This window comes from Thamnophis sirtalis, unplaced genomic scaffold (assembly GCF_051295495.1).
Source record: "Thamnophis sirtalis isolate CommonGarterSnake01/CBP01778 unplaced genomic scaffold, rThaSir2_p1.2 scaffold_2, whole genome shotgun sequence".
Lineage (NCBI taxonomy): Eukaryota > Metazoa > Chordata > Lepidosauria > Squamata > Natricidae > Thamnophis > Thamnophis sirtalis.
Window position 1 is genome coordinate 145,680,884 of NW_028261382.1, and position 27,905 is coordinate 145,708,788.

The following is a 27,905-nucleotide window of genomic DNA, read 5'->3' on the forward strand; positions in this document are numbered from 1 at the left end:
GGATGGGGGTGGGTCGGGGCATTTCAGTTACGACCGGGAAGGGCAGATATGATGGGAGCTGTAGGGCTAGCCATTACCGGGGAATAGCAATAGCAGTTAGACTTATATACCGCTTCATAGGGCTTTCAGCCCTCTCTAAGCGGTTTACAGAGTCAGCATATTGCCCCCAACAACAATCCGGCTCCTCATTTTACCCACCTCGGAAGGATGGAAGGCTGAGTCAACCCTGAACCGGTGAGATTTGAACAGCCGAACTGCAGAACTGCAGGAAGAAGGGCTCACTACATCACAGAAATCCCTTGTTCCGGCCCCTCAAGCTCATCTCAAGGACCTGGTGAGAGAGGAGATCAGGGCCCTGGCATGTATTACTGAAACCTGGCTGGGCCAAGAGGGAGAAGCCCCCCTCTCAGAAATGTGCCCAGAAGGGTTCCAGGTGCTTCACCAACCACAACATCAGAGAAGGGGGGGAGTAGCAGTCAGGGGGGCCAGGGATAGGGGACACTCCTCTATCCTAGTGCTCCTTGATCTCTCAGTGGCCTTCGATATCATCGACCATGGTATCCTTCTGCGACGGCTGGAAGAGGTGGGAGTGGGAGGCACCGTTTTATGGTGGTTCTCCTCTTACCTCTTCGACAGGTCACAGTCGGTGTTGGTCGGGGGGCAAAGGTCGACCCCTAGGCCCCTTAAATGTGGTGTGCCGCAGGGTTCGGTCTTGTCCCCCCTCCTATTTAACATCTACATGAAGCCGCTGGGTGAGATCATTCAACAGCACAGGGTTAAATACCATCAATATGCGGACGATATGCAATTGTATCTCTCCACCCCATGCCAGCTCAGTGTAGCGGCAGACGTGATGTGCTGATGCCTGGAAGCTGTCAGGATCTGGATGGGAGTGAACAAACTTGCGCTCAATCCTGACAAGACTGAGTGGCTGTGGATGCTGCCCCCGAAGGACAGTCCAGATAGTCCATCCTTAATCCTGGGGGTGGTGGTAAGAATTTACACCCCTCAGAGAGGGTCCGCAACTTGGGAGTCCTCCTGGATCCGCAGCTGACATTGGAACACCATCTGTCGGCTGTGACCAGGGGGGCCTTTGCCCAGGTTCACCTGGTGCATCAGTTGCGGCCCTATTTGGATCAGGAGGCACTTCAAATGGTCACTCACACCCTTGTCACCTCAAGACTGGACTACTGTAATGCGCTCTACATGGGGCTGCCCCTGAAAAGCATTCGGAGACTGCAATTAGTCCAGAACGCAGGCGCGCGAGCGATATTGGGTGTACCAAGATACATCCACGTTACACCTATCCTCCGCGAGCTGCATTGGCTTCCTATTGGTCTCCGGACACAATTCAAGGTGCTGGTTATTACCTTTAAAGCCCTACATGGCTCAGGACCAGGATACCTGCGAGACCGCCTACTGCCACATACCTTCCAAAGGCCGGTGAGATCCCACAGAGTGGGCCTCCTTCAGATGCCGTCAGCCAGACAGTGTCAGAGGCCCGGAGGAGGGCCTTCTCTGTGGCTGTTCTGACCCTTTGGAATGAACTACCCCCAGAGATCCGGCCCTTGCCCACTCTCATGGCCTTCCGAAAAGCTGTTAAAACCTGGCTATTCCAGCAGGCCTGGGGCTGTTGACCTCATTTCTGAGGTTCAGCCCCAATCAGATTGGGTACATAGGTGATGTTTTTTTAAAATTGTTTTTTATTTTTTATTAATTATTCTTCTTGTTGTTTAAGCCGCCGGAGTCCTCTGGGATTGGGCGGCCTATAAATCTACCAAATAAACAAACAAACAAACAAACAAACAAACAAACAAACAAATAAATAAATAATAGTTACTTCTCAGCCCAGTCTCATAGATTATTGTTGTGGAAAAAATAGGAGAAGGAAGGACTATTATGCACGTTTGCTGCCTTGAGTGACATATAAAAGTAATAAACATGGGATTAAAAATTCTAATAATAAAAATAAAAATATGTGGGATAAAGAATTCTGATGGATCCTGGGTGAAAACATTTTGGTAGATGAGAAAAAGGGAAAGTTAATTAAAAATGGACTAGGTTCATCTCACGTTCATATATTTCATACAGTTTAAGGAATATTGTAAAGCATTGAGTGGAAGACTTGCTGCAAGCTATAATTTATATTCAAAATCTAGCAAATTAAAATGAATACTTAAAAAGACATTGGAGCAGCAGAAATAAATGTGAAACACTGTTCTATATTATTTAATGTTGTGTATATTTGTATAAGTTGTCCTGTTCATGGAACTGAGGCAAATGCTGTGTGGGCCCCTGCAGATGGAAAGGGAGGGAGGCTATGTTTGTCAATTCTTCCTTCTTCTAGAAGTCCTTTGCGCTCTTTGTCTCCATGTGTAACCCAGTGTTTTTCAACCTCAGGAACTTTAAGATGTGTGGATTTCAACTTCCATAATTCCCCTGCCAGCAGATGTACTGTAAACAAATTCAGCTCAAGTTCATATACAAATAGGTTCTTCTATTTGTATAGATAGAAATACAGGATGGCAAAGCATAAAACATCAAACTAATTAAAGGCAGATCAGAAATTTTGGTTAGCATACACAGGCTAAATGTCAATGTAAAAGTCTTTTGCAGATTTTTTTGTTCAGCACTGAAGTGAAGCTGGGTCTTCATATTCTCTTAGCATCCATCTAAGCACTGGGTACTAATTGGCCCTGATATTAGCTTTGCAAGGCATGGATTACAGAACAGAAAATGGGAACTCTTTATAAAGGTAGGGGACTTTTGATCTTCTTAATAGTTCCAACCAGCCTGATGAAGAATCCAGGAAATTGTAGATTGATTGGCACCTTCTGCAATGCCAGTGTGTCTTCACTTTGTCCTAACATTCAATTTTCTCATGACATATGGTAATGATGTAACATATGGTTTATGCCAGAGGTGGTATCCAGCCAGTTCTGACAGGTTCTGGAGAACCAGTAGGGGAAATTTTGAGTAGTTCGGAGAACCAGCAAAGAGGCTGGCCCAACCACTGCTGCCTCCCAGCTGACCTTCTTTTGTTGCCATGAACAGGAGAATGGAGCTGGAAAGCAGGTTAGTGGGGTGGGGAGGGAATGGGGATTTTGCAGTATCCTTCCCTTGCCACGCCCACAAAGCCATGCCCACAAAACCACGGCCACAGAACCGGAAGTAAAAAAAAAGGAATCCTACCACTGGTTTATGCCTTGATGTGTGCCAAACTTCTTGTCCTACTCATTTTAGGTTTTTTTTTGCTTATAACAAATGAAAAGGGAAGCTGCTTGCTTCAAAGCAGCAATCTGAAGCCTAACCTATATCTCTAAAAAAGATTCGGAGATTCACATAGACCTCATAGGCACTCTTAGGAAATAAAATAGTGGGTGGCTATTGACTGATTCTTGGGTTGCTTTCTGATACATAGATACGTTGCAATTGTCCACATTCACCTTGGTAGTTGTCCTAAGTGCTCATTTCAGCTTCTCTTTCTAAAGACTTTACAACTTAAATGCTACACCATTCCAAGTTTAATGCTCTCTTTAATGCCAATAGTACTGCTTCTGCTAAAACGGCAATGTATCAGTCTTAAAAAGGGATGTATTAATAAATTCCCCAAATAGTTTTATGCAAATACTCCACATGCACACTCAAAGCTACACATATGCCTGCTATCCCAGCTTGGATCTCCAAGTCTAAACTTACGCTTATTTATGGTTTTCAAATAATGGCAGTATCTCATGTAATGCAGCATGCTGAAAACTACTACTATTGCTATTAGAATTCTTACTATGAATAAAAAAAAATCACCATGCACTAGTCTCTGTTTAACATTCTATCTTCATGTACTGCCGACAATGTTAAATTGCTTGAAACAGCAGAACAGTCAAGCAGTACACAAATTAAGTTACAAAATAATCGGATTTCAATCACCAAATATGCACAGTTCAATTAAGTTATTTATTGAAATGTTTGTCTTAGCTGTGGAACTCTGCATATTTATTGCCATTCTAAATAAGCCTTTTCTTCCTCTCTTTAAAATGTCCTGATGCAAAAATAAAATGTAATGTTATGTTTCATAATTCAGGTTATGTTATACCCTCTGGTATTTAAACAGGAACAAAAAGTCAATTACCTCGAAATTTGCCAAGGGTTTGATTAAGCACACATAATCAAAAAAGAATAAATTGCACTATTTTTCCTCAAGGAAGCTCTATTAAAAAGTGTATTTGCAGCAATCTTTTATTCTAGGCTTCCTTTTAAACTTCTTCATTCATGTGTTAAAATAAAAGTACTGATCAGTACTAACCAATTCAATCAAATGGAGAAACCAAAACATTCAGCAATATTGCTTTGCAGGCCTGGAATCTTATTACCTGATTATATTGTCTGATTTCCACTGAAAATACAGAAAGATTACTTTGGGGCAAAGAACTGACATAACTTTACTCCACGCACAATGTTTTCTAATTTGCTAAATGGTATTTGGGGGCTAGGAACAGAATGATTAATGAGTTGCAGTGAACTAGTGACATTTAGAGAGTTGCCAAATCAAGTATCTTAGCCCAAATCTACCATGTAACAGTGCTGTAAATTGTAACGAATAATTTAGAACAGCAAGATTTAATCTTTACATTTATAAATGATGGATTTAATGGTATGAAAGAAAATGACGATTACCTCCACCTAAGAATTCATTTTCCTGGGGAGCATTAATTCTTCCCATTGTTGATGTGCATTTCCAAATTTGCTTCAGCTGGGCAAATTTTATACGTTTTGTATTTTGAAATAAATAATCCATAACTAAGCTTCTGTCTGTCCAAATAATCTATTGTTAGACCACCTCCAGCATCATAATTCTCCTTTGGGGTCCCACCATCCCAGGCCAAATTCACCTCAGGGGGTAAAATGTTCCAAAGGGTCAGGCCATGGCAAAGAAGGCTCTTCTGGGCACTGCCAGCAGGAATTCCTTGATGGTGCAGTGGTTAAGTGCAGTATTGTAGGCAAACTCTGCTGATATCCTGGAGTTAAATCCTGACAGCTCCATCCTTCTGAGATCAGTAAAATGAGGCCACAGATTATTGGGGGAAATATGCAAATAATGCTGACATTGTAATCCACCCAGGGAGTGCAATAAAGCATTATGGGGTGGCATATTAAGATTAAAATGCTATTGCTATGCTATTCACAGCATGCTTTCTCTGCCAGCAAGGTTAGGGTGGGCCTGTCCCATAGGGATGAGATAGTTCCTCAAATAATCTAGACCCATGCCATACAGGGCTTTATGGGTAATAACCTTGAGTTGTACCTGGAAGCTCACTGACAGCCAGTTCATCTCACAGAACAGTGGTGTAACATTAACTCCAAAGGATGGCACTCTGCAGCAGTTGAAGCTTCCAAATGTTCTTCAAGGTTAGCCTCATGTAGAGTGCATAGCAGAAGTCCAATGGTGAGATGATCAGGGCTTGAAGAACTGAGTGCAAGGACTGCTGATCTAGTAAAGACTGCAACTTGTGCATAATCCAAAGCTGTGCAAAAAGTCTTCTAGCTATGACTACCACCTACTCTTTGATCAGGAGTTGTGAATCAGGAGAACCCCCAAATTTTAAACTGGGTCTGTATGGGCTAGTACCACCCCATCCAAAACTAAAGATATCAAAAGCCTGGATTATGAAGCTTCATGCACCCAAAGCCATTTCATCCAAAGGCTGGTATCCCCTCATCCAGGCCCCAGAGTCTCCAGGCACAATGAAAGGGTAACAACAGCATCACTTGGATCACCTACAGTGAATATATAGAGTTGAGTATCATCAGCATACTGATGATATCACAACTTATGGTGACATTTTTATGTAAATGTTAAAAAGAAGTGGAGAGAGTACTGAGGCTTTCAGCACACCATAAAAGAGCAGCCATGAGCTGGATCTCTATTAACACCAGTTGGAACTAACCTTGGATAAAGGAGCTAAACCAACACAAAACTGTAGCCAGCCAATAAGGATACCATGATTGATGGTATCAAAGGCTACTGAGAGGTCAAGGAGGGTATGAATGATTTTACTACCTTTAGCTCGCTCTCACCAAGATCATCCACAAGAACAACCAATGCTGCTTCTGTCCCACATATAGACCTGATTCCTAACTGGAAGAGGTCCAGATAATTCATTTCATCCAGGACCTTCTGAAGCTGCCAAGCAATACCTTTTCTACTACCGTCCATAAAAAGAGAAAATGGGACATTGGATGAAAATTTGTTTAGGCAGATGGGATCAAGCAAAGTTCTTTTTTAAAGGAGGGGTGAACCAGGTTCTCCATAAAAGGCCCCAGAAACATCATATCCTGCAATGAGGAATTTATCACTGGCTGGACCCACCTCCTAGTCACTGTCCTGGAGGCTTTCACCAACTATGAAGGACAAGGATCTAATTGACAGATGATTGCACTCACCTCATCAAGGACCCCATCCACTTCCTCAGGTCTAAAGGAACTGATCTGATCCCAGGTTAAGTGGTCAAGAGATTTCCTCAGCATCTCACATGGACCTGCACCATGCGTGCATTCAAACTGCAGATAAATCTGAATGCCTTTATCCATCTGGTATTAAACCAATTCCTTTGCATGGCCTGGACCAGGAGGGACCTGGTGATTTAGAACAGGGTGGCTGGGCGACACACTGCAGATGCAATAAAGGCAGAGAAATTATTTATTTGTTTAAAAAGCTTAGGGCCACCTCAACGCAACTCTGGGTGGCTTTTTTTGCTGCTCTTAGCCACAATATAGGGTTAATAGTCGCTCTGTAATGTGTACAATTGAATCATCCTTCATTTTTCTCCAGCAGCATTGTAGGCATCTCTTAACCCTTTTCAGAACACACAGGTCCTCTGTGAACCATAAGGAACATTGGGTGTGATGGGCCAAGAGAGGCTGCACAGGCTTGATCCTATTCAGAACCTTGGCCTATTCAAAGCCTTTGATTCCAGTTGTTACTAAAATTTCAGCAGGACAATTCAGCAGGACACCCCAGCAGGGGTGAAATTCAGCAGGTTCTGATGGGAGAACCAGTAGCGTAAATTTTGAGTAGTTGAGAGAACCAGTAAATACCACCTCTGGCTGACCCCAGAATGGGGTGGGAATGGAGATTTTGCAATATCTTTCCCACAGGAGTGGGGAAAGAATGAAGATTTTGTAGTATCCTTCCTCTGTGATGTCCACCAAGCTACACCCACAGAACCATAAAAAAATTTGAATTTCATTACTGACTCCCAGGGTATCTCCAGTTACCTCTAGAATGCATTCGGGTCCATCAGTTGCTGGAGGCAGACTGCTAGAATGGATGCAAGCTCTCTATGAAGGGGCATATAAGAGTCTCAAGGACACCAAGAATAATCTGACCATGGCAGGGTGGGGGGATAATGTTAGATTCCCCACCAGATCACATTGCTATTGCTTGGACAAGATCATATTTGCTGTGTTACTACTAACTTGAGTTGGACTTGTGATGATCTGGGTTAGGCCCATGAACTCCATGGTGGTCATGAACTCCTGGGCCACTGGCAGATTGAATTCCCTCAGAATCATGACAGATGACAAATGTTTTTTTCTGAACTCCATGAACAAGGAAAAGGACATGTTAATTAAAAGTTTGATACTGAATCATCTACAGGATGATTAAAAAGATGCATGTATGTGTGGTGGGAATAAGCCAAGTATTTTTGTGCCCCGCAACTAAGGAAATCACCAGCTAAAAAGATAATCTGACTAGAAGTTGACAAGAACATGGACATGGTCTTCCCTTCCTTCCCCTCCACTGAATAAAATTCATTAATCACTTCTTGTCCTCCCCAGAAAAAAAACCCTTGATGAATACACCTCACATTATAATAATTTAGTATGTACAGACAGAGTAATTAGGTGACTCTGTGGACATATTAGAATATCAAAAGCCTATTGTGCAGTTAATTAACTGCATACAGAACTATGTAAAGTTCTTTGCAGAACAAACTTGACTTCAACTTGATGATCTATTAGGGCATTTTGTTCAAAATTAAATTTTTCCTGCTGAATGATGTCTTCTGATGATGGTCTCCACTGAGAATGCTTTGTATAAAATAGCTTTCTCTCTTCTATGGGCAGTTCCCAGAATTCTTAGCTAGCCTGACTATCAACAAGCAGCAGGAATAGTCTATCAGCATAAAAAAGTTTTGGATAATATTAATATTATAAGCATTTATAATTATAAGCATTTATTAATATATAAGGGATTAGCTATAACTCCACCCATTGCTTCTTATGGTCATTTTTGGAGGGATCCAATAGTGCCATGATTAAATTTAATTTACAAGAAATTAATGGCTTGTGGGTTTCCTTTCTCATAAATTGAGCATAGGAATCCTTTAATGGAGAATTCACACACATATATAGACACACTATATTGTCTCATCTCAGATTTTGAGAAGCATTTCTTAGAGTCAGTCTATAGATATCTCTTAAAATATATGTTAATCATTTAACATATTTTAAGAAGCTAGTAGAAGACAGCATGTTTTATTTTAGCATTTCTGTTACTACTATTACTACTACATTCCTGTCAGAAGAGTATACCAAGGCACTAATATTAGACAACGGGGCAGACCTGGCATGTATTACTGAGACCTGGCTGGGCCATGAGGTAGGAGTCCCCCTCACTGAAATGTGCCCAGAAGGGTTTCAGGTGCTACATCAGCTGCGACACCAGAGAAAGGGGTGGGGGAGTGGCAGTCATCATCCGAGAGTCCCTAGTTCCTCGTAGGATCCCTGCTCTGGAGATTGTTGGGTGTGAGTCCCTTCTGGTGAAGTTGGATCTTGGGGGTCAAATGGGTTTGTTGCTAATGTACCTGCCTCCCAACAGCGTTGCAACAGTCCTGCCTGTGCTCCTCGAGTCAGTAGCCGAGCTGGCGGTTGAGTTCCCCAGGTTTGTAGTGCTGGAGGATTTCAACCTGCTGTCACTTGGTGAACGCTCTGATGGAGCACAGGAGTTCATGGCTTCCATGACTTCCATGACAGCCATGGACTTGACCCAGGTAATTCAGGGTCCGACTCATTCAGTGGGGCACACGCTCGACCTCGTATTTCTCTCGGAGCAGTGGAGACGTGATCTAGATTTGAAGGGCATTAAGATCCTGCCCTTGTCATGGTCAGATCACTTCCTACTGAGGCTCGACTTTCGGAAACCAATCCCCCACTGTAGGGAGGGGGAACTGATTAGGTGGTTCTGCCACAGGCGCCTGATGGACCACATGGGATTTCAGATGGCACTTGGGGAGATACCTGACTCTCTGGCCCATAGTTCAGCGGAGTCCTTAGTTGCTGCTTGGAATATAGCGGCGGCGGGGGCTCTAAACCAGATTGCGCCTTTACGGCCTCTCCGTGGCAGCAGATCCAGGAGGGCTCCTTGGTTCACCAAGGAACTCCGGGAGATGAAGCGCCAAAAGAGACACCTGGAGCGACGTTGGAGGGCTAGTAACTCCGAATCCGACCGAACACAATTAAGAGCCTTTATTAGGACTTATCTAGTGGCGATACGGGCGGCAAAATGTGCACATTTTTCCGCTCTTATCGCATCTGCAGAATCTCGCCCAGCTGCCCTGTTTAGGATAGCTCGCTCCCTCTTGAAAGGGAGGGATGCGGACGAACCCTTACAGGGTAGAGCTGAGGAATTTGTTCAGTTTCTGTCAGATAAAATCGCTCGGATCCGGACGGACCTGGACTCCACTTGGACAGTACCAGCCGAGGCACCGGGGGAAGGTCCTGATCAGATTTTATGGAGTGAGTTTCAACTTGTCGCTCCTGAGGAAGTGGACAAGGCCATGGGAGCGGTGAGTGCCTCCACCTGTTTACTGGACCTGTGTCCCTCCTGGCTGGTCTCGACCAGCAGGGAGGAGACATGTGGCTGGCTCCAGAGGATTGTTAACACCTCTCTTTTGGAGGGATCCTTCCCACATCCTCTAAAGGATGCGGTGGTGAGACCTCTCCTCAAGAAACCATCCCTGGATTCAGCCATTTTAAACAACTATCGCCCAGTCTCCAACCTCCCATTCATAGGGAAGGTTGTCGAGAAGGTGGTGGCCTTTCAACTCCTTGGATGAAGCAGATCATCTGGATCCCTTTCAGTCGAGTTTCAGGCCTCGTTATGGCACAGAAACTGCTTTGGTCACGCTGATCGATGATCTCTGGCGGGCCAGGGATAGAGGACATTCCTCTATTCTAGTGCTCCTTGACCTCTCAGCGGCTTTCGATACCATTGACCATGGTATCCTTCTGCGACAGTTACAGGAGGTGGGAGTGGGAGGCACCGTCTTAGGGTGGTTCTCCTCCTACCTCTCGGACAGGTCGCAGTCGGTGTTGGTTGGAGGACAGAGGTCGACCCCTAGGCCCCTCAACTATGGGGTGCCACAGGGTTTGGTCCTGTCCCCCCTCCTATTTAACATCTACATGAAGCCACTGGGTGAGATCATCTGGCGGCACGGGATTAAATATCATCAATATGCGGACGATACTCAATTGTATCTGTCCGCCCCATGCCAACTCAGCGAAGCAGTGGAAGTGATGTGCCAGTGCCTGGAGGCTGTCAGGGTCTGGATGGGAGCGAACAAGCTTGCACTCAATCCAGACAAGACCGAGTGGCTATTGATGCTGCCTCCCAAGGTTAGTCCAGATATTCCATCTCTTAGCCTGGGGGGTGAAACTATACACTCCTCAGAGAGGGCCCACAATTTGGGTGTCCTCCTGGACCCACAGCTGACATTAGAGCACCATCTGTCGGCTGTGACCAGGGGGGCTTTCGCCCAGGTTCGCCTGGTGCACCAGTTGCGGCCCTACCTGGACCGGGAGGCACTTCGAATAGTCACTCATGCCCTCGTCACCTCAAGACTGGATTACTGTAACGCGCTCTACATGGGGCTGCCCCTGAAGAGTGTTCAAAGACTACAGTTGGTCCAGAACGCAGCTGCGCGAGCGATATGGGGTGTATCTAGATACACCCATATTGCACCTATCCTCCGCGAGCTGCACTGGCTTCCTATTGGTCTCAGGACACGCTTCAGGTGCTAGTCGTTACTTTTAAAGCCCTTCATGGTTTAGGACCTGGCTACCTGAGAGACCGCCTCCTGCCACTTACCTCCCAACGACCAACAAGATCGCACAGGTTGGGCCTCCTCCTGGTGCCGTCAGCTGGACAATGCCAGCTGGCGACTCCCCGGGGGAGGGCCTTCTCTGTTGCTGCGCTGGCCCTGTGGAACGATCTACCTGCAGAGATCCGGACCCTTACTATTCTCCCAGTCTTCCGTAAAGCCGTCAAGACCTGGCTGTTCTGGCAGGCCTGGGGCTGTTGATTGATATCCAGCCCCGTTTAGATGGAATGGGTGACATGAATTTTAATACTGTATTTTTTTTATCTCTATTTTTTAAAATTAAATGGTTCTTGTCTGTTGTGAGCCGCCCAGAGTCCCCATGGGAGTGGGCGGTATACAAATTCTAATAAACTTGAAACTTGAAACTTTTGGGTTGAAAAGTTTAGCTGGTGACTTCACCATTGCCCAGGAGACACCCAAAGAGGCTCCTTTCATGTCCCTGTTATTTTCCCACTGAAGTGGTACCTATTTATCTACCTGCATTTGCATCCTTTCGAACTGCTAATGAGCAATGTTCCTTTTGAACTGCTAAGTTAGGGCAAATTGATGGGAGCTCATTCCGTCACATGTCTCACTCTTGGGTTGTGAACTGCTGAGTTCTCGACCTCTCAATGATCTTTTGACTCAGCGTCCTAACCACAGGAGCCCCTGTGGCCCCTTATTTCTGCTACAAAAACTCTAGAGGAAAAGGAGAGAATTAAAAATAAAAACTTGGTTTTGAGACAAAGATGAGGAGCACTTGGGTCATGTTGGATGATAATTGTTGCAGTTAGGCATCTCTTCTGGTGCTTTATATCCTAAAATTCCTTAGAAAGTCAAGGAGCACTTTGGGACTGATGCACAGTGAGAAACTTCATAGGAACAATCTGATCCAAGGCTTCCACCACACCACCATTATAAGCTATGAAAAGGCCTCCGTCAGATGCTCAGAAGATGCTCAGAAGAAAACAGGGATTCCATCGGAACCATATAGGATCTATTAGTTGTCTGGGGCAGACTAATAGCTCCCACATGCTGGGGAGGAGGACCGGACAGCACCAGTGATCCCAAATGGGTGCAACTGAAGAAAGGTGAGGCTTTAAATAGATGACCCATCCTAATGTGCCTTAGGATAATTTAAACATATTTCCATGCATTTTCTAGAATGTACTCTTGAAGTTATGACATAAATAGAGCACAGTGCTATCGGTGTTGTGCAGGGGACTACAAGAATCACACACACACACAAAAAAGCTTACAGGAAGTCCTGGTGGGTGATCGATCTGTCTATGAATAATGAGGGACAATTGTTTCCTTCCTCAAGGCAACTTAACTGGTAGTACAATTATGAGATCTGTTTGACACATCATTTACCATAATTATTAAAATTACCATTTACAAATATTCCATAACATTAATTTCCCACGGCAGTCATTTTGAATTAATTACATGACAAATTAATTTATGCTTTGTGTGTTTAGGAAATCTCAAGATTTCAGTGATCAATAGATATTGGATGCAGAGTTATTGTACACAATAATTTTATTACAGAATTTAAACATACTGATTTCTTAGGTATTATGCATTCAGATATCTTAATACAGAGCTCTATTCCTAAACCACATGCTTTTAGGACCTTAGGCCCCCCCCCCAATTGATTATACATAAGGAGCCATTTGTTTAAGAGGAGTGTGTGGCAACTTAGAGTTGAATGTAACTCTCAGTAGCTTTTATTATTGATTTGCTGGCTGGTTTAGGAATTAGTTTAAGCAATGTATGCTATCAACAACTCAGTAGGCGAAATAGGTGTGATTGATGTATACTGTATTTTTCACTCCATAAGACGCACAGACATTTCCACCCACTTTTGGGAGACAAAAAAAGTGTGTCTTATGGAGGAAAAATTATGGTATATTTGGCAGAAGTTGATACATTTAGCAATACACATAGAATAGAATAGAATAGAATAGAATAGAATAGAATAGAATTTCAGAGTTGGAAGGGACCTTGAAGATCTTCTATTCCAACCCCCTGCTTAGGCAGGAAACCCAGGAAACACAGACACAGGCTATCTTCTTAAAACTACAATGATTAATACTTAAGGAAAAAATTATGCTAAGTCTTAGGCTCTCTTCAAGCTAAAACTCATGTTCCTTTCTCATAAAGAGTTAACTGACAAAAGGCACATAGACATTGCAAAATAGGGATTTTTTTCTCTACTCAGCATGAGTGGAGATTTAAACCTGATTGCTTTAATGATTCTTATATGTCCAACAATGGCCTTCAAGAACTGACCCCAAATACATCCTCCACAGTGCAGGTCCACAGAACATGTACTAATACTGACATATCTTCCATGATATATCTTTCAAGCCATTCAAGCTTCTTTCGTCCCTGGATATCAACACCACTTCCTGGGAAACCCTGGCACAAGATAGATTGATATGGCGCACGTTGATCCACTAAGGCTGCCAGATTTTTGAAGACAGAAGAACAACCACAGCACAAGAGAAGCGAGGACTCCGCAAAGCCAGAGCTGCAAATGCTGCAACTATGGTGCCCACACATGTCTGTCCGACATGTGGCAGAACATTCCGTGCTCGTACAGGCCTTTCCAGCCACCTGCGGACACACTGTGGACAGCCTACAACCCATTAGATGTCAAGGTCCTCTTCGAACACGATGGACAAACATCAACTTCCATGAGATGAGAAAAATAAGGAGGCAGTGTTTCTCCATTATGGCCCCTGTGTTATACAACATCCTGAACTGACATAGATCTCTTTCTGGAAGGCTTTGTGGTTTAATTGATTATTGGCTTTGATTATTTTTAAGAAAATTAAGTGTAATTTTGGATTAATTATTGATATTTACTCTGGGTGCTTTATTGTATACTGTGGATATTTTAAAAATTTATTGATTATGTTGTGAACCACCAAAAGTCTTACAAATTGCGATTGTCTAAAATTTGATAGCTAAATATAAAAATATGACTTACAGCCCTCCATCTCTTTGTTATACATGATCATGATGTAGTACCACTTATGAACAATTAAAAAATTAATTGATGGGTTTAGCCATAAACATTTCCAGCGTAAGTGGAAATCTGATGAAAGAACATAATGATTCAAAGACCTTGCCAGAAGGTTTAATTGCCCACCTAGGTAATTTCTAGAGGGTTAGAGGAAAGAGTAAACATAGAAACACAGGTATAAAGGCAATCAATATAAAAAGAATTAAGAAAGAATGTACAGAGATGTGGAATGAAATCTTACTTTTGCTGGACAGAATATAGAGCTGGAAGCACAAATATAGCATATAAGTAGAGCTGGAAGGATGTGGAAAGAATGGTGTGGCTCCCCAACATAATCAGGATATGCTCAGGATATGTTCCTTTACTACAAGAACATGTGAACATTGATCACCAATCCTCCCTACCTTAATCATTACTTCTGTAGCCTGCCAGCCATAAGGAAAGGAAAACTATTTTAATTCTAAATAGCACAAATGGAATATGCAGTCACAAGCAACTCACAAAGAAAAAAAAAGTTATAACTTCCAACACCAGTGTTTTCAGTCTTAGCAATTTCAAGATGCATGAACCTCAACTCCCAGAATTCCCTACCCAGGATGCTAGGAATTAAGAAACATGGAAATAATATTGAACAAAAGAGGAACTAAGGTTTAGCAAAGGACTTTCAGTTGAGCTAATGAATCAAGCACAAAGCAAAGTCACAGCGATTATAAAGAGAATCAGGATTATTTGGAGACTGAGCACGTATACAGATAGTCCTTAAGACCACAATTGAGTCCAGCATTTATGTTGCTAAGTGAGTTTTGGCCCATTTTAAGACTTTTCTTGGCACGTTAAGTGAATCACTGCAATTGTTAAATTAGTAACATGGCTGTTAAGTGAATCTGGCTTTCCCATTGACTTTGTTTGTCAGAAGGTCACAAAAGGTGATCACATGAGCCTAGGACACTAAAACTGCCATAAATATGAATCAGTTGTCAAACATTTGTATGTAAATCACATGACCAGGAAGATGCTGCAAAGGTTGTAAGTGTCATAAGCATTTTTTTCAGTGTTGTTGTAGCTTTAAGGCTTGCTTGCTTCAAATGCCAGAGTTTCTGAGCCAACATTTTGGTTGCTAAGCAAGAGTGTTGTTAAATGAGTTTCACCACATTTTACAAGTTGGCCATGCCCACCCAGTCACATGGCTGGCAAGGCACTCCCACACAGTCACATGGCCGGCAAGCCACTCCCAGAAAGCAGGCCACACCTACAGAAGAGGTTTTAAATTTTTTTGAAACCCACCGCTGGTGGGAAGGTAACAGCATTCCATTTGCCATTGGCATTTAGTCATGCCGGCCCAATGACCACGAAGACGTCTTTGGACAGGGCTAGCTTTTCGGCTTTGAAACGGAGATGTTTGTATGTTTGTATGTTTATTTCATTTGTATGCCGCCCTTTTCCCCCAAGGGGGACTCAGGGCGGCTCACAACTCAAACAAGGGAAGGGGGATACAGACAATTTGACAAACACAAAACAATACATAATTTAAAAGCGCAACAATCATACCATTCGAGATAGGGGCACGGTTCTTTAGCCCCAGGCCTGTCGGAACAGCCAGGTTTTAAGGGCTTTGCGGAAGGCCTGGAGGGTGGTGAGGGTACGAATCTCCACGGGGAGTTCATTCCAGAGGGTCAGAGCAGCCACAGAGAAGGCTCTCCTCCGGGTAGTCGCCAGTCGACACTGGCCAGCGGATGGAATTCGGAGGAGGCCTAGTCTGTGGGATCTAATTGGTCTGGTGGAGGTAATTGGCAGCAGGCGGTCTCTCAAGTACACAGGTCCAATACCATGAAGGGCTTTATAAGTGACGACTAGCACCTTGAAGCGTATCCGGAGACCAATAGGCAGCCAGTGCAGCTCGCGGAGGATAGGTGTTACGTGGGTGAACCGAGGTGCACCCATGATTGCTCGCGCGGCTGCATTCTGGACAAGCTGAAGTCGCCAAATGCTCTTCAAGGCCTGCCCCATGTAGAGCACGTTGCAGTAGTCCAGTCTAGAGGTCACAAGGGCGCGAGTGACTGTAGTGAGGGCCTCCCGGTTCAGGTAGGGACGCAACTGGTGCACCAGGCGAACCTGGTCAAATGCCCCCCTGGTCACAGCTGACAAGTGGTGTTCAAAAGTCAGCTGTGGGTCTAGGAGGACTCCCAAATTGCGGACCCTGTCTGAGGGGTGTACTGTTTGACCCCCCAGCCTGAGAGATGGAACACTGCCCCCTAGAGTCAGGAATGACTAGCACATATATGCTAGAGGAACCTTTACATTTACCTTTATATTCATTGAGTTAACACTAGAGGCCATGCTTGTTTTTCACTGTTAAATTCGGACTTTAGCTCAACAAATTTATAAGTACAATATAAAGGCCTGGATGGCAGTCTTCTCCTAATCTCTCCTGTCCCCATATAAAAAAGGAGCAAAGAATATTTATTAACATTAATTTATCAGAGTGCATCAGAGTGATCTGTATTGATTATAAAAACAGAAAACATGGTGAAATTCTCTCTCTTTTTCTCTCCCTCTCGTTCTGTCTTGCATAGATTTGATGTGCAAATAGAAATCTATAGCTTTTGGCTATGCGTGGATAATTCATTATTTCAGTAAATGACAAATGCTTACTTGTATGGTCTGTGAAGATGTCAGATTTGAAAAAAAATGCAATTAACATATTTTTGCAACACCAATTTGGGTGTATTGTATTCTGCTCTAGGGATTTTTTAATAGTAATTAAAATATTATTAAATTACAGTATTATAGTATTAAATTACAATAAAAAAACTAATATAAAATAGAAAAAATAGAAATTGCAGAAAGAAAAAATAGAACAGGCAGAAAAAAATAGAAACAAAAAATAAGAACATAGTAAGGAAAAAGAAAAGAAATATATGAAGAAATGACCTCCCACTGTATAAACAATTTCAGTAATGTATGGCCTCATTTAAAATATAACAAATTATTTCTTCTGTCCATATCCTCTCTTATCCATAACCAAATCTTCAAAGTGTTGTTTTTTCAGTTCTTATCAGCAAAAGTTCATTAAGTGTTACCAGAGATAGCAACATATCTGTTTTAACCTTGATAAAATAAACCAACTTTATATTCCTTCATTTAACTTTTAATAATCTTGATCTTTAATTCCTTTAAATTATGTCATAGAATTTGATTTATTTTCATTTTTTGTCCTTTTTCACAAAATGATTCATAGTTTTACCAGGTTGATTTTGTAAATCAAATATTTATGCTACCCTATCGGTTTGTTATTTATATATCCTTTTAATTATTATTAAGTTTCATTTGTATGTCCAGTGTGGCATCTTTTTCCATATCATTTTTGTAGCCTGTCATTTTTAAATCTACTTTTACATCAGTCTTAGTCTTGTCTGGTAAAATTTGCTCCTATTCCATAATATCATTTAAACAGAGTCTACAGAAGCAGACACTCTTAAAACAAATATCTGAGTCCCTTGTTGAAAAATATCCTTCAGTTTGTCCAATGTTAAATATTTTGCTCCATTTTGTATTAGTAAGTAGAATGTAAGTGTCCTTCTCCTTTAATTGTAATTTTTAGTTCCTTCTGGTTCTCTCTATTACTCAATCTTCAAAATTTCATCCTATCATTTTTAGAGAATTCAAACAGAAACATTTTCCCACAGAAAGAATTCCTTTTAGTTAAATTCAAAATTGTAGTTGAATCCATCTAGATTCTTAGTCTATTTGTAATTTTCCATATCAAAGTTGTAAAGTTCCCCTTTTGCTCAGCAGTGGGATCCACTTAACTTCCCTACCAGTTCGCAAATGTGAGTGCACAAGCTACCATCTGCGCATGCGCAGAAGGTCATGCATTATGTCAGGGTGGGTGGGAGGACCCTCTCGTAGTCGCCCCTACCAGTTCGCCCGAACCAGAGAGAACTAGCTGAATACCACCTCTACTTTTGTTGTATATTCAAAAATATGTTTTAATATACTTAACCTTGTATTTAAAACTTTTTTTTTGCAGTTAACAGTTTTCAAAACTGACCCAAAAAGGAGGTATGTGAACTCAGTGTCCACTGAGAAGCATCAACTGTAGTTTGAGCAAAAATGGCTGTTCCTTGCCTGTTTTTGTGGTCTCCTTGCAACAAGTAAATCTCTGGACCTCTCTTAAGTCCTTTCCTTGTCCAGAAAGGAATGATGAAGCGGCAGTTTTCATTCTGCCTGTTTTTCATTCTGCCACAGTCAGTGACTCTATGGAAAATGGAGTTTGCCACTTCTTCCCTGGAAGTCATCTGTTTTGGGATATTGAGTGATATTGAATGATACTGATAAATTGATTCCAGCCACCATACAGTATTTATTTATTTTATTTATTTATATGATTCATAGGCCACCCAATCCCGAAGGACTCCAGGCGGCTTACAACAAAGGAAAAAAAAAGAAATAGTAAAAAAAAAATAGAGACAGGTTAAAATCAGCACACATACATTCGTTTTGACCGGGGATGGACCTCAACAATGAGGTCAACAGCCCCAGGCCTGCCAGAATAGCCAGGTTTTAACAGCTTTTCTGAAGGCCATGAGAGTGGGTAAGGTCTGGATTTCTGGGGGTAGCTCATTCCAAAGGGTCGGGGCAGCCACAGAGAAGGCTCTCCTCCGGGGAGCCGCCAGCTGACATTGTCTGGCTGACGGCATCTGAAGGAGGCCCACCCTGTGGGATCTCACCGGCCGTTGGGAGGAATGCGGCAGTAGGCGGTCTCGCAGGTATGCTGGCCCTAAGCCATGTAGGGTTTTAAAGGTAATAACCAACACCTTGAATTGCGTCCAGAGACCAATAGGTAGCCAGTGCAGCTCGCGGAGAATAGGTGTAACGTGGGTGTACCTAGGTACACCCAGTATCGCTTGCGCGGCTGCATTCTGGACTAGTTGCAGTCTCCGAACACTTTTCAAGGGTAGCCCCATGTAGAGCGCATTGCAGTAATCCAGCCTTGAGGTGACTAGGTTGTGAGTGACCGTTTGAAGTGCCTCCCGATCCAAGTAGGGCCACAATTGATGCACCAGGCGAACCTGGGCAAAGGCCACAGCCGACAAGTGATGTTTCAGTGTCAGGTGTGAATCCAGGAGGACCCCCAAATTGCGGGCCCTCTCTGAGGGGTGTAAGTTTTCACCCCCCAGGATCAAGGATGGACTGTCTGGACTGTCCTTCGGGGGCAACATCCACAGCCACTCAGTCTTGTCAGGATTGAGTACGAGTTTGTTTACCCCCATCCAGATCCTGACAGCTTCCAGGCATCAGCACATCACGTCCGCCGCTACACTGAGCTGGCACGGGGCAGAGAGATACAATTGTGTATCATCAGCATACTGATGGTACTTAACCCCGTGCTGTTGAATGATCTCGCCCAGCGGCTTCATGTAGATGTTAAATAGGACGGGGGACAAGACCGAGCCCTGTGGCACACCACATTTAAGGGGCCTAGAGGTCGACCTTTGTCCCCCGACCAACACCGACTGCGACCTGTCAGAGAGGTAAGTGGAGAACCACCCTAAAACAGTGCCTCTCATTCCCACCTCCTCCAACCATTGCAGAAGGATACCATGGTCGATGGTATCGAAGGCCGCTGAGAGGTCAAGAAGCACCAGGATAGAGGAATGTCCTCTATCCCTAGCCCGCCAGAGATCATCAGTCAATGTGACCAAAGCGGTTTCTGTTCTGTACCCAGGCCTGAAACCAGACTGAAAGGAGTCTAGATAATCTGCTTCATTCAAGGTCCGTCGGAGTTGAAGCGCCACCACCTTCTTAACAACCTTCCCCAAAAAAGGAAGGTTGTAGACAGGATGATAGTTCTTAAGAATAGTTGGGTCCTGGCTTCCTGGGAGGAGCTTGCTGGTGGTGGCAGCAAAAAATCAGCTGCCTCCGAATTCCTGGCTACGTACCTGTTTAGAGGATCTTCCATCTGACGTCTTATCAGGTTTTCTTATCCTTCAGGCAAGAAGGAAAGAAGAAACTGTTTTGCTGGCAAATGCTCTTCGATTTTTGCAGCTTTTGTGCTTGCAAGGAAAGGGGGGCTAGCCCAAGGCAGAACGGCTGTCCGTGCTGGGAACTTCAAACTGCCTTGTGCAGGACAAAGTAAGACTCCCCCACTCTGCTCAAAGTTTTGTTTGATTTAATCTTATCACGAGCTGAATCCGTTTACTGCGTGGACAATAATTGTTTATCAACATTTTAGCTTCTTTTCTTTTTCTCCTCCGAAAAATTATTTACTTAGAGGTTTTTAAAATGGCGCCGAGCAGGCTGGTTTCTCCGGTAATAACGAACACTTTCTGCTAATCCTCACAAGAATTCAAAACAAAAGAGATTGCTTATCATTTGTTTTGGTTTCACAATAGAAGAATTTTACTCCTTCATTAACCTTGCTTATTTGGAAGTTAAATGGTGATAAATCTGCTGAATGGTCTTGTTACAATGTTTATTCACTGAAAGTTTTGCCAAGCCTTAAACTTCAAAATAAAAGCCTCTTTACTTAAAGCTGCATATTCAGGCAATAGAGTTTTATTAACTGCAGGCAGATAAATTTTGAAATGGCCTCAAAACCAAATATTAACTTGAAGTCGTCACCCTCTACTTCCAGGGGCACATCCTCAGTGCCTGGCACAAAGCTGCAGCCTCCGCTTCCTACACCCCCTGCTGGGGATGTGTTAACGAAAGAATTTTTCCTGAGTAATCTAAGCGAGGCCCTTAATGCACAGACAATTAAAATGGAAGATAAGTTTAGAGATAATAGAGAGGTGGTAAAGCAGGAGAGAAAAGAGGAAATAAAAGAAATGAAAGAAGAAATTAAAAGTGAAATAAAAGGACTTAAACAGGAGCTGTATGAGAAATTTGATGCTAAGGTTGATAAAATTAGAGACGACATGCTGAGTCTTGTAACTGTATTAACAGAACATATTTCTGGAGTGGAAGATACTCTAGAGGTTCTTAATGATGCCAATGCTAATTTGACATTGAAAACAGAGGTGGTGGAACAAAAAGTGGAAAATGCTGAAAAAGAAATTATTATGATACAGTACCGACAAATGGAGTTCGCATTAAGAGTAAGGGGGCTGCGTGAGGAGAAACAGGAGAACCTGAAACAGATCCTATCGGAAGCTTTTGACCGCCTGATGGGAAGACCAGGGACCAATCAAGACTGGCAAATTGACAAAGCTTACCGCGTTAACTCCTGGCTGGCAAAGCAGAAGCAGCTTCCTCGAGACATCGTTATATATTTTACTACAAGAGAGTTTAGAAATATGGTACTGCAAGCATCTTATAACACTAAGCTTCAAATTGGCGGTCAAGACCTGGCTGTTTTGAAAGAGATACCACCTCAAATGTTAAGAGCCAGGAGAGACTACGCTTTTTTGGTCGAAGAACTCAGAAATCGTCAGATACAGTATAGATGGGACGCACCATTCGGCATCATATTTACATTTGATAAGCAAAGGTACCGCCTCAACTCTGTATGGAAAGCCCGAGATTTTTATTATAATATATTGAAGGCCGGACACCCTGCACCATCTGGACCTAGAGAAAGACCACAAGAAGGACAGGATAGACAGCAAACTACACAACCACCAGACAAGATGGAGCATCTCTCTTCTCTAGAAGCGCAAGGTGCTATGGAACCAAGACCTAGCCGCATGACTACTAGACGTATGGAGAAACAAGCTAAAAAGCAACAGCATCAACAATCATCGGCCATCGATCAAGGATCTACAACAACAAATCTGGAAGCAATGGGAGGAGCTAGACCTAAGGTTAAACAGGCCGTGCAGGAAGCTCTAAAAATGCTTCAACCAACCAAAGATGACAACTAAGATTTTAACATGGAATGTCAACGGACTGAACTCTCCACAGAAGAGGAAGAAAATATTTCATTATCTCAAACAGTTTAAGAACGATGTAATTTGTTTGCAAGAAACTCATATCAAGTCAACTGATCAAAAATATTTGATCAACTCAAAACTTGGTCAACATTTTGCAGCTTCTGCTATGGAAAAGAAGAATGGTATAGTTGTATATTTAAGAAAAGATATGAAAGCTGAATTAATAGAAGCAGATCCCTTCGGAAGATATATTGCTTTAGACTTAATCTTAGAAGGGAAAAAGACATTACTTTTGGGAATTTATGCTCCCAATCAACAGCAAGATAGATTCTATAGAAATCTTCATGCTAAATTAGTACAGTGGGACTATAGTTCCTGTATACTATTGGGTGACTGGAATGGAGTGATAGACACTAAGAGAGATAAGAAGATTTCCCGCCTAAATACCAAGATGCGAGCAAAGTTACCCAAATCTTTCTTTGATATTATGGATGATTTTGAATTGAGAGATATTTGGCGAGAAAGAAATGCAGAGGAATGTGACTTCACTTTCTTCTCGGACAGGCATCAATCCCTCTCAAGGATTGATTTTATTCTAACCACTAATGATTTGCTTTCTAGGGTCAAGAAAACAAAGATTGCAGCTAGGATCCTTTCGGACCATAACCCAGTTTGGATGGAGTTGGGAAGGGTAGTGCAGGCAAGAAGGTCTTGGAGATTGAATGAAAACTTATTTAGATATGAAAAGTATATTAATGATTGTAAAAAATTATTATCTGAATATTTTGTTTTGAATATGAATAAGGGTACATCTATGGAATTTGTATGGGACGCAAGCAAAGCGTATATGAGAGGAGTTCTGATGAATATAAATAAAACACATAGAAATAAGCAAGGGTTAAAACGAACAGAACTGGAAGAGGAAATTAAGAGAAAAGTGCTGGAGTTAACAATGAACCCAGACGATACAAAGGTTAAGGAAGCTATTAACATATTAAAATCTCAATTTGACATGTTGATCTCTGACCAGGTAGCTACTAATCTATTACATGCAAAACACAATACTTTTTGTAATGCAAACAAACCTGGCAGATGGTTAGCTTATCAGATTAGGAAAAAAAGGAAAACTCGAAATATATCTAAACTGATTTACAGAGGGAAGGAGGTGTTTCAACAGGAAGAGATTCAAAAGGCTTTCTGGGAATTTTTTACAGAACTGTATAAAGGGGATAAAATTAATGGTTTAGACATAGACAAATATTTAGACAAAGAGAAAATACCTTCAGTTAGAGAAGAACACAGGCAAAAATTGAATCAACCAATAACCTCGGGGGAAATCTTGCAGGTAATTAAGCAATTAAAGTCAGGGAAAGCACCAGGTACAGATGGCTTGACAGCGGTTTACTATAAAAACTTACAGTTAGAAATGGTAGAACCTCTTAGAGAATTATTTAATATGATTCAAACGGAAGGTAAAGTCCCTCCATCTTGGAAGACAGCGTTTATATCTTTGATACCCAAAGAAGATCAAGATACTACTCAACCCAAAAATTATAGACCTATTTCATTACTGAATGTAGATTATAAAATTTTTACTAAAATATTAGCAAATAGGTTAATGTTGGTCACTCAACAATTGATACATACGGACCAAACAGGTTTTATACAAGGGAGACAGATGAAAAGTAATGTTAGATTAATTATTAATGCATTAGAATATTTGGGAAAGAACAACCAGATCCCTGCTGCGTTTATATTTTTGGATGCTGAGAAAGCCTTTGATCGAGTTAACTGGCAATTTCTGTTGAAGATACTGCAAAAAATGCAGATAGGAGATAATTTTTTACAGTCAATTAAAGCAATATACCAACAGCAAACAGCACAAATCATAGTCAATGGAAGTCTAACAGACGCTTTTCAAATTGGAAAAGGTACAAGACAGGGCTGTCCTTTGTCCCCATTATTGTTTATTATAACTTTGGAAGTATTGTTGAATAAAATACGGGGCTTGGATGGTTTAAAAGGGATCAAGATTAGGCAGCAAGAATATAGAGTCCGCGCTTTTGCGGATGATTTGGTCATAATATTGGAACAACCACAGGAATCCAGTATGGTTTTAATGAATATGATTAATCAATATGGTCAAGTGTCGGGCTTTAAAATAAACTTAGGAAAAACCAAAATATTAGCTATAAATATGAATATTAAACAAAAGGAAGAATTAGGAGTGATGCTAGGATGTGAGGTAGTTAAAAAAGTCAAATATCTTGGAGTTAACATTTTAACTTCAAATGGGAAATTATATAAGCATAATTATGAACCACTTTGGCATAGCATACAGACAGAGATGAAAAAATGGGAGAAATTGCACTTATCTTTGCTGGGCAGGATAGCGGCAGTGAAAATGAACATTTTACCAAAATTTTTATTTCTCTTCCAAATGTTACCTATACTTAAAAAAGATGCGAACCTTTTAGAATGGCAGAAGGGTATCAACAAATTTGTGTGGGCAGGAAAGAAGCCGAGGGTAAAGATGAAAATAATGCAAGATGTACGTGAGAGAGGAGGATTGAAACTACCTAATTTAAAACTATATTATGATGCAGTGGCATTATCTGTAATTAGTGATTGGATTCATTTAACCAATGATAGAATATTGAACATTGAGGGACACGATCTGGTATTTGGTTGGCATGCCTACCTGTTATTCAACAAAAAATTGGATAAGAACTTTAAAAGTCATATTTTAAGAAATGCTTTATTGCGGGTCTGGAAGAAATACCAATATAAACTAAATGACAAGATACCCATGTGGGCAATTCCTAGACACGCAATTGAAAATATGAATACAGCACAAAAACAGGACAGAATTACTTACAGACAGCTTCTTACCTCGGAAAGGGGGGTATTACAATTAAAATCTTTAGAGGTATTAAAAGAGGAGAAGGTAGTTCAAACATGGTTCCAGTATGGGCAATTACAGGCTAGGTGGAAAATAGATCAAAAAATTGGTTTTATTCAAGTTGAGGATAATCTGTTTAAACAAATAAGAGATCAAAGCTTAATGCATATAAAGAGGATATATAATGTATTAATACAGATGGATTCGGAAACAGAATTAGTTAAAGATTGTATGATAAAATGGGCTCAAAATATTGAGGAACCAATAATGTTGGATACATGGGAAAGAATCTGGGTAAGAAATGTGAAATTTACACAAGCTCAAAATCTGAGAGAAAATTTTTACAAGATGTTCTATAGATGGCATTTAGATCCTAAAAAGTTGGCTTCTATGTATCCGAATGTTCAGCCTAAATGTTGGAGGTGTGGTTCTCTCGATGCTACATATTATCATATATGGTGGACCTGCCAAAAGGTTAAGGCATTTTGGATAAAAATATGGTGGGTCATGCAAAATGTTTTTAAAAGAAGGATAAAGTTTAGTCCTCAATTATTTTTACTAGGTATATGTACTGACTTTACAGTGGTAGAGACCAATTTGATTCTGCACCTGATAACTGCAGCAAGACTGTTGGTGGCGCAATATTGGAAGAAGGAAGACTTGCCTACAATCCAAGAATGGACATTGAAAGTAACAAACTTAGCTGAAATGGCTAAAATATCGGCATATCTCAAAGATCATTCAAATGAGAGCTATAAACGAGACTGGAAAAAATGGATTGACTATATACAAAATAAATACGGGACTAAGAAATTCCAGTTAGCCTATGCTTAAGATCAGAAATGATTTAAACTGTTAAAAGTCAGTTCAGTAAGAAGAAGCTAAGGTCAATCTAGAATGTCATTAATTTCTTTATTTCTTTTTTCTCAATAGATTTTAGACTGTGTTAGTTAAAAATCCATACCGTGTACGGGTTCTGGGAAGTCGGGGGGGGGGGAAGGAGGAGGGGGGGTGGGGGGGTGGAGGGAGGGAGGGGTACACACAACAAAAAAAATTGTACTTCAATGTCTTAATGATTGACAAATGATGACATATTTGTGTTTGTTTTTTTTTTAAAGAAAAATAAAAAAGTTTTGTTCAAAGAAAAGAATAGTTGGGTCCAGAGAAGGCTTCTTGAGGAGGGGTCTTACCACCGCTTCCTTTAATGGTTGCGGGAAAGACCCCTCCTGCAAAGATGCGTTCATAGCAGAAATTCATTTCATTTCATTTACTTTATTTGTATGCCGCCCTTTTCCCTAAGGGGACTCAGGGTGGCTCACAATTCAGGGGGAGGGAAGGACAAACAAGTTACAAACATGAAGACAATACATGATTAAAAAAGCACAACGGTCATACTATTCGAGTGGGGTTGGAGTCTTTAACCCCAGGCCTGTCGGGACAGCCAGGATTTAAGGGCTACGCGGAAGGTCTGGAGGGTGGTGAGGGTACGAATCTCCATGGGGAGTTCGTTCCAGAGGGTCGGAGCAGCCACCGGGAAGGCTCTCCTCCGGGTAGTTGCCAGCCGACATTGGCCGGCTGATGGAATTCGGAGGAGGCCTAATCTATGGGATCTTATTGGCCTAGTGGAGGTAATTGGCAGTAGGCGGTCTCTCAAGTACCCAGATCCAATACCATGAAGGGCTTTGTAGGTGACAACTAGCACCTTGAAGCGCACCCGGAGATCAACAGGCAGCCAGTGCAGCTCGTGGAGGATAGGTGTTACGTGGGTGAAACGAGGTGCGCGGCTGCATTCTGGACCAGCTGAAGTCGCCGAATACTCTTCAAGGGCAGCCCCATGTAGAGCACATTGCAGTATTCCAGCCTAGAGGTCACAAGGGCATGAGTGACTCCCAAGTTGCGGACCCTATCTGAGGGGCGTAGTATTTGACCCCCCAGCCTGAGAGATGGAACACTTGGCCAATTAGTGGGAGGGAAGCACAGCAGCCACTCGGTCTTATCTGGATTGAGTACAAGCTTGTTAACCCCCATCCAGTCTCTAACAGCTTCAAGGCCCTGACTCATCACGTCCATCGCTTCATTGAGTTGGCACGGGGCGGACAGATACAACTGCGTATCGTCCGCATACTGGTGGTATTTTATCCCATGCCATCGAATGATCTCGCCCAGCGGTTTCATGTAGATATTAAAAAGAAGGGGGGACAGGACTGAACCCTGCGGCACCCCATATGTTAGGGGCCTGGGGGTCGATCTCTGCCCTCCGACTAACACCGACTGTGACCTGTCCGAGAGGTAAGAGGAGAACCACCGTAAGACAGTGCCTCCCACCCCCACCTCCCGCAGTCGTCGCAGAAGGATACCATGGTCGATGGTATCGAAAGCCGCAGAGAGGTCAAGGAGTACCAGGATGGAGGCATGGCCTCCATCCCTGGCTCTCCAGAGATCATCAGTCAATGCGACCAAAGCGGTTTCTGTGCTGTAGCCAGGCCTGAAGCCTGACTGGAATGGATCAAGATAACTGGCTTCCTCCAAGGACTGCTGGAGCTGAAAGGGGAGGTTGGAGACTGGACGATAGTTGTTTAGAACGGCTGGATCCAAAGATGGTTTCTTCAGGAGGGGTCTCACCACCGCCGCCTTTAAAGTGGGGGGAAAGGCCCCCTCCCATAGGGAGGCGGCAACAACCGCCTGGATCCAGCCCCGTGTCACCTCCCTGCTGTTAACAACCAGCCAGGAGGGGCACGGGTCCAGCACGCATGTGGAGGCACCTACAGCTCTCATGGCCTTGTCCACGTCCTCAGGGGTAACAGCCTGAAAATCAACCCAGCGATGACCTACCAGATTATCCCTTAGTGCCTCGGCTGGTTCTGCAGGATTGGAGTCCAGGTCCGCCCGAAACCGAGCAACTTTATCCGCGAGGAATTGGATGTAATCCTCAGCCCTGCCCTGCAAAGGATCAC